We start from the raw sequence: 8,217 nt of genomic DNA on the forward strand, positions 1-8,217 counted from the left end.
ATTTGGTAGTTTCACAATTCCTTGCGGTTGATTCGATCCGACATTCGCGATTCTTTCCTATTCGCGATGGAGGAGACGGAGGTTCGAGGAGAAGATTCCACCGATCTGATTTCTGCGATTCCAGGTTAGTTCGATTTTATGCGTTTGATTTCGTTTGATTTATGAGATATAGCATGTTGAAGATTTAGTTGTTTTTATTGGTATTTGTTCAGTATCTATGCAGTTTGAATGTTCATAATGTCGTAATTGTGTATTAGTACCATGTTCCTGTTATGAATTTTACAATATGAGATATGAGATTATGTATTTTCTGTTACGCAATTATGAATTTTGATACTCTGTTCATGCATGTGGTATGAATATTCATAATGTAATAGTACTATGTTCATAACATATTAACTGGTATGTTACACTGTTTGCATATACTCAGTGAATGAAGACTTTGTTGGTGATTCAATAAGCACTGATCAAGCAGAGTTAAACATTGACATTGCTGGCTCGTCTTCAAGTCCAGGTTCTTTTTATTAGTTTGTGCATCATGAATGTGGTTTCTGGTAGTTGTAGGTACTGATTCATGGTGATTATATGCAATTTGAATGTCAGTAATGTTGTGATTGGTATTAATACTCTGTTCATGTTATGAATTTACAGTTTTGAGGTTATGAATTTTCTGTTATGTTGTTATGAATTTTCTATATGAGATTATGAATTTTATGTTATGAGATTATGAATTTTATGCTATGAGCATATGAATTATGTGTATCTGTTATTGATGGACAATATGTTCTTCTTATGTAGAGCATGGCTGGATTTATTCGGCATTCCCCGTCCCCCCTCTACTTAAATGAATAATATATTTCCATCAAACTTATTTCTGTTATGATATTTTTCACTATCTATGCATCTTTGAATGTCCATAATGTCACAAATGTTATTGATACTGTCTCTGTTATGAACTTTCTGATATGATATTATGAATTTTATTCTGTGTGATTATGAATTTTCTATTGTAGCATATTATATTCATTATAGGTGAACTGCACATTAATATTTTAGTAGTTGGTATAGGTGTGGTTATATTTTTGTTGCAATTGCAGTTGATGAAGACTTGGTTGGTGTTGTAGTAAGCAATGGTGATGAAGCTTTTGAGTTATATAATGGATATGCATACAGAGTGGGTTTTAGTGTGAGGAAAGGCCAACAACGTTATAAGGCATCTACTAAGTCAATTCAGATGAAGAGGTTCTTCTGTGCTAAGGCTGGGTATAAGGAGAAACCAGATAGTGGTGTTAAGCTTTATTCAAAAATTGATACAAGGACCGGTTGTGGTGCACTTGTTCAGTTTGATGTGGGGGGTGATGGGATGTGGACAGTTACAAAACATGTGAAAGAGCACAATCATGAGTTATGTTCATTTGGCAAGAGTCATCTGCTCCGTTCGCATAGAAGAGTGGGAAATAATCATCTTGAATATTTAAAAGATATGAATAATAGTGGTGTTGCATTGGCGGATGGTATGAGGTTTTTGAAACATCAGTCAGGGGGTTCTCCATTGGTTGGCTTTACCAACCGCGATGCTTACAATTCGATGGCTTCTGAGAGTTTGAAGTGTTTGGATGGAACTGATTCCAATTCTTTGATTGAAATATTCAAGAGGAGGCAATCTAATGAGACTGATTTCTTTTTTGATTTTGAAGTTGATTTGGATGGAAGATTGTGTAGTTTTTTTTGGAGGGATGGTCAAATGAGAAGGGATTATGAGGTGTTTGGTGATTTGTTAGTGCATGATACAACATATCGCACTAACAAATATGATATGATTTGTGGTCCTTTTGTAAGGATGAACCATCATTGCATGAATGTAATGTTTGGATGTGGTTTTTTGATGAATGAGAGGATAGAGTCATTTGCGTGGTTGTTTAAAGCGTTTTTAAGATCCATGGATGGCAAGTGTCCACAGATTATCATGACGGATCAATGTTCAGCTATGGCTGCTGGCATTTCTATGGTGTTTCCTACATCACGCCACCATCTTTGCATATGGCATATTGGTGAGAATTCGAAGAAGCATATCAAGGCATTAAGGAATCAATCATAAGGATTTTCTGGATATGTTCAATTGTGTGTTGAAATACACCGAGACTGAAGCTGAGTTTGAAGTTTATTGGACAAGGTATGTTATTATTTACTTTGTTCATTGGGTACAGTATCATATTTTGGTATGTTTAGTCATTTATTCTGTGTATTCAACAGGGGATAAAAATTATGAATTTACATTATACAATTCTGAATTTTCTGTTATGTCATTATGTATTTTCTGTTATATGATTATGAATTTTTTAATATGAGATTATGAATTCACAGTTATACAATTCTGAATTTTCTGTTATGTCATTATGTATTTTCAGAATATGCTTAGTGAACGTGTGTTTTAACTTTTTCAGGATGGTTACAAAATATAAGTGTCATAAGAATACATTGCTAGAGAAGCTTTATGACTGTAGGGAGAAGTGGTGTCCAGCATTCAACAAGGATTATTTCTCCGGGGGTATTTTATCTTCTCAAAGGAGTGAAACTACAAATCATTCAATTTCTAGGAGGTTGTCCAAGACTGCTGGTTTATGTGATTTTTATTCATCCTTTGTGAGTGTTATTTCTGAATGGAGAAGTAAGGAAAATGGTGAGGATCTCCGGTGTTCTCAAGGAGTACCTGCCATGATGATGGATCATGTGAAACTCCTTTCACATGCTAGAGAGGTTTATACGATTGAGATATATTTTTGTTCGAGGAACAATTTATGAAAGGTAGCTCTTGTTATCAAGAAATGGTGTTGAATGATGGATGTAAGTGCAATTATCACGTGTGGCGACCAGACATAGATATCATAAGGCATGAAGTAACTTTTAAGCCAATCAATTTGGATATATGCTGTAGTTGCAAGCTGTTTTCAGAATTGGAAATACTTTGCTGCCATTGCTTACGTATACTTCATGTGCACTGTGTTTCTAGTATTCCCGATAAATACATTCTAAAAAGATGGCTAAAAAGGTTGTTGAGGGTAGAAATGTGGACATTGCATCCGTGTTTTATAATGGTGGTGTCCCTTCTTCAATTTGGGCTGTTGAGATTAGTAGGAAATTTCAAAGGCTTATTGTTTGTAGCCAAGATAACAGTGTTGCTAGACAATTCTGTGATGAAGCTATTCAGAATGCAAGGAAAAACATTGAAGCTGAGATTGGGGATGTGAATATTGAGGAGGGTGCTGTGTCTTCGTCAAGTGGTATTGTCCAAGACCCTTCAAGCCGGAGGAGTAAAGGTGTGAGAAATAAAAGGAGTAGTAGTGTTATTGAGAAGAAGTACAATGCAGCAAGGGGGAGAAAGAGTGTTGCAAACAAGCTTGCTTCAATTACAAAGGGCTCTGTCCAATCATTGGTCTTGGAAAATATTTCAGAGATTGCTCGTGATGGATATCTCGTACATCCAAGCTCTGGGGGTTCACAATTTGTTCATTTTAATAAGAATGTAGACCACAATGTAGATATAGATTGAGATTGTGTTAATAGAACTTCATATGTTTAGCAGTGATGTGATGAATACTATGCAAAATATTTAGATTTGAACTATATAGTTGCAATATGTTTGATGTGTACATCTGCAGTTTTGCATTATATGTTTCAGATTATGAATTTTCCTGTATGTCATTATGAACTTACAGTATGTACTTATGAATCTTATGATATTTAGATTTAAATAGAATTATATGTGTCAGATTATGAATTTTCCTTTATCAGTTTATGTATTTTTCTTTATGTGATTATGAATTTACAGAATGTACTTATGAATTTTATGCTATTTAGATTTTATGAGAATTATGTGTTAGATTATGAATTTTCCTTTATTTGATTATGAATATTCCTTTATGTGATTATGAATTTTCCTTGTTGTCATTATTAATGTTCCTTTTATGTTATGTAATAATGAATTTACAGTTATGATTGACAACTATACATTCATAATACGATAATAGAAAATTCATAATTGCATAATAGAAAATTCATAATTGCATAATAGAAAATTCACAAATCAATATGATCCATATGTAATCTGAATTAAGAGTAATAGATTGTATATTCACAGGTGCAAAATATCTGTGCACAATACAAAATGAGAGATTCTTAATCTAGGGTACCAACAGTCAAGATTTCTAAATGAAGTATTGACAAAATTAATGCTTCATGTTCGCAACATTTTAAAACACCAAAAACGTTTTAGTTTCATTTCTTCTTTGAGAGATCCTTTGCTGCCTTCATAACCCGTGATCTTTCAGTGTTCCTACCCCATGTGATAATATTTGACGCATATTTAGCTCTAAGTTCCCAAATGAAGTCAGCCTTAAAAAAAACATTAAAACAATCAGTTTAATGGGATGTTAAAAAACAAAAAAAGTAAATCTAAGTTGAAATTAATATATGTTATACTCTTACATTTACACGGGTGTTTCTCTTGAACCCACTATTCCCAATCTTGAATATCCCCCTTGTACGATTCCATGTGTCGCATGACATATATGCCACAATCGAGGACATTGTCAAGCTGCTTCCAGTGAAGGGCCAAGTATGATACAGGAAGCTTTTGTATCTTACGTAGTAGGGGTGATTTTTCTGCAGTCAAGTACTCTTCCAAAGCAGTCATCTGGACAAAATGAAACTAGTGTGATAATGATTCATAGGAAATATATAACAAATGATTGGAAATTCAAGTTTAATGTTAAGTTACCAGTAGACTGGGGTAATCTCTATATTTGTCAGCTTCGGTAACACCAGTAGGCAGGGTCTTGTTGTCAATGATTTCAAAACTTTTTGTGATGGTGTTGATGCAGACAATAAAGTAGTGTCCGTGTCGAAGCACGGGGAAAAATATCTAACGTCAAAAGAAGAAGAAGTTAGAATAGAGAAGAAATATGTCATTAATGAATAAAATTTGAATAAAAGTTATAAATTACCAGATCAGCATCATTGATGTCAAGATTTCTAAATTTGGAAATTTTATACTGTAACCGCTCATTGAAATTCTTCTTCCGCTTTTGAAGCGGAAGATCCTTCAACCACTGTTCAGTCGGGTCAAGTTGAAGCTAAGGGGAAAAAAATACGTATTAACGATAAGTTATGCAATATGTGATGACAGTCATACATAATTCATAATATCAAAATTGTAATTTCATAACTCATAATAGAAAATTCATAATCTCATATGAGAAAATTCATAATCTCACACAGAAAATACATAATCTCACATCAGAAAGTTCATAATATCAAAACCGTAATTTCATAAACTCACAATAGAAAATTCATAATCTCATATGAGAAAATTCATAATCTCACACAGAAAATACATATTTGCATGACATAAAATACATAATTGTTTAACAGAAAATTCATAAGAGAACAGAGTAAAATTTTTTGGTCTGAACTTACATGTACCAACGTGCTAAAATAAATGCATTTTGATTTCCTCAATGCGCGTTTTGTGTTGAGGAGTGTATGCCTCAACGCCCATACATCAATGAAGGTGCTAAAAATTTCACCGCTGCTTAGGATGTGGAAATCTCCCCGTGTCATAGAGAAATCATCAAAGCTAAATAGAGTTTCACTACATCAACAAAAAAGTTAGATAAATAAGTAAATAAATTAATACATGTTTATAAATGTGATATATTCATGAAAATAAAAAGTTTATTAAATAGTCAAATTCAAACATACTCTATTGGATGATTTGTAGAAGCATCCATGAAGGCATAGTTTTATACGGCCCTCTCTGTGACACTAGCATTATGGACAAACGGTGCATTCTTTGTCCAGAAAGGTGACCTCAAATTCAGCGGGATGTTTTTGTATTTTTGGATTGGTCTCTTTCGGACGGTGACATCCTCAACATCAGATTCGCTGTCCAGAAATGCTCTGTAAACACATGAAGCTAGTTAACATTATCATAATTGCATAATCTCATATCAGAAAATTCATATTTGGATAACAGTAAATTCATAATGGCATAACTGAAAATACATAATTGCATATCAGAAAATTCATAATATCAAAACTTTAATTTCATACTCACAATAGAAAATTTATAATTCCATATGTTAAAATTCATAATCTTTCAGAAGAAAATTCATAATATAATATCAGAAAGTTCATAATGACATAATATAAAATTCACAATTTCATAACCTCATTAGTTTACCTATCAATATCATCAAGGTTAGCAGCAAGTGTAGCAGCAGGTGTAGCAGCATTAGCAGCACCAGGGACATCTTTGGGGAATGGCACCCTAATCAATGGAGTTATTTCTTGGGTTTCAGAACTTGGAGCAGTAGGGGTAGCAACAGGGGTTTCAGGAGTTGTAGCAACAGGGGTAGCAGCATGTGTATCAGCAGGGGTAGCAGCAGGGGCAGCGGTAGGAGTAGCAGCAAGTGTAGCAGCATCAGTAGCACCAGGAGCATCTTTCACAATGTTTTGAACAAGGGCATCCAACTGATCTTCATCCAACGCGCCCTGCTCTTGTGGTTCTTCAACCAATGGCATCGGGGTATAAGAAATTCCTAAGTCAAACGATGGAGGGTGAAACTCCATTTGCCTGGTTGTCTTTTGGAAGGCATCAACGGCCTTTGTGAAAGACTCCTGGCCGAAGAAGATGTCATCAAGTTGAGAGGAGGTTGGGGTTGGTGGTCTGTCTATCGTACTTGTCACGCCAATCATGGTAGAAATTCCAGAAAATGCAGCCCTCATAACATCCACAGGGGCATTTTGCTTGCCAACTTCAGCTATTGCCTCCCCAAACTCCAAGACATCAGCAGCAAGGCGCTGCAGCACTTGTGTGACCCTGTCAACACTGGTTGGCGGCACAGAGATTGTTGGGACCGTATGATGAGCATCAGGAGCAGCTGGTTGGTTTGAAGTAGAAGCAGTAGCATGAGTGGTAGAGTCAGCAGTAGGCTTTGCAACACGCGGGATAACTTTCCCTTTACCATATCCACCCGACCGTTTTTCAGCAGAAACTCTTTGTCTTGCAAGCTTTTTTGTCCATGCAATTATGCTTGGATATGTTCTCTGAACCCTCATGCCCTTGAATTGGACCCGATCAAAGTAGAATAGCTACAATGTTCAAGAAAAATGTAAAATAAAAAAGTTATAAGCATAATTCTATAACTATAAATTCATAATATCCTAACACAAAATTCATAATTACATTACAGAAAATTCATAATACCATAATAGAAAATTCATAATCCATATGAACAGTATATTCATAATATGAACACTATATTCAACTACCATATTATGAATTTTCTGTTATGCAATTATGAACTTTCTATTATGAGATTATGAATGTATACTTGTCAATTCATTATTACATAACATTAAAAGAACATTCATAATGACAACAAGGAAAATTCATAATCACATAAAAGAACATTCATAAACTGATAAAGGAAATTCATAATCTGACACATATAATTCTCTTAAAATCTAAATAGCATAAAATTCATAAGTACATACTTTAAATTCATAATCACATAGAGTAAAATTCATAATCAGATAAAGGATAATTCATAAACTGATAAAGGAAAATTCATAATCTGACACATATAATTCTCTTAAAATCTAAATAGCATCAAAATTCATAAGTACATACTTTAAATTCATAATCACATAGAGGAAAATTCATAATCAGATAAAGGATAATTCATAAACTGATAAAGGAAAATTCATAATCTGACACATAATTCACAATCTAAATATCATAAGATTTATAAGTGGAACTAGAATTTACCAATATGAATGTCATTTGTCCAGTAAAAAAGCTACTACTTTTCTTTTTGTACTTCTCAATGGATTTGATCAGAGAGTTGTAGGTGTATCTACACCAGTTGTACTCCTTTATCTCATCAACATTAATCAATGAGTTGAGGATTCTGTTGTTGCAGTAGCGTCTCTGAAATCCCCGCATCATGCATGAAACAGTTAAGACCATGAAGTCCCTCTTAAACTCATCACCATAATCTCCCCTATTACCTATCACATCCCCCATCTTGGTTGTGATTGGGGAACCAAGGTTAATATTCCACCTTTGCCTCCAGCTTTGCAAGAGAGCCCTGTACTCTGGTGTTCCCTGTTCATCATATTTTGGGGCCTCAACAACAACCCTTTCTCCTCTTG

The sequence above is a fragment of the Ipomoea nil genome, unplaced genomic scaffold (genome assembly GCF_001879475.1).
Source record: "Ipomoea nil cultivar Tokyo-kokei standard unplaced genomic scaffold, Asagao_1.1 scaffold1043, whole genome shotgun sequence".
NCBI lineage: Eukaryota > Viridiplantae > Streptophyta > Magnoliopsida > Solanales > Convolvulaceae > Ipomoea > Ipomoea nil.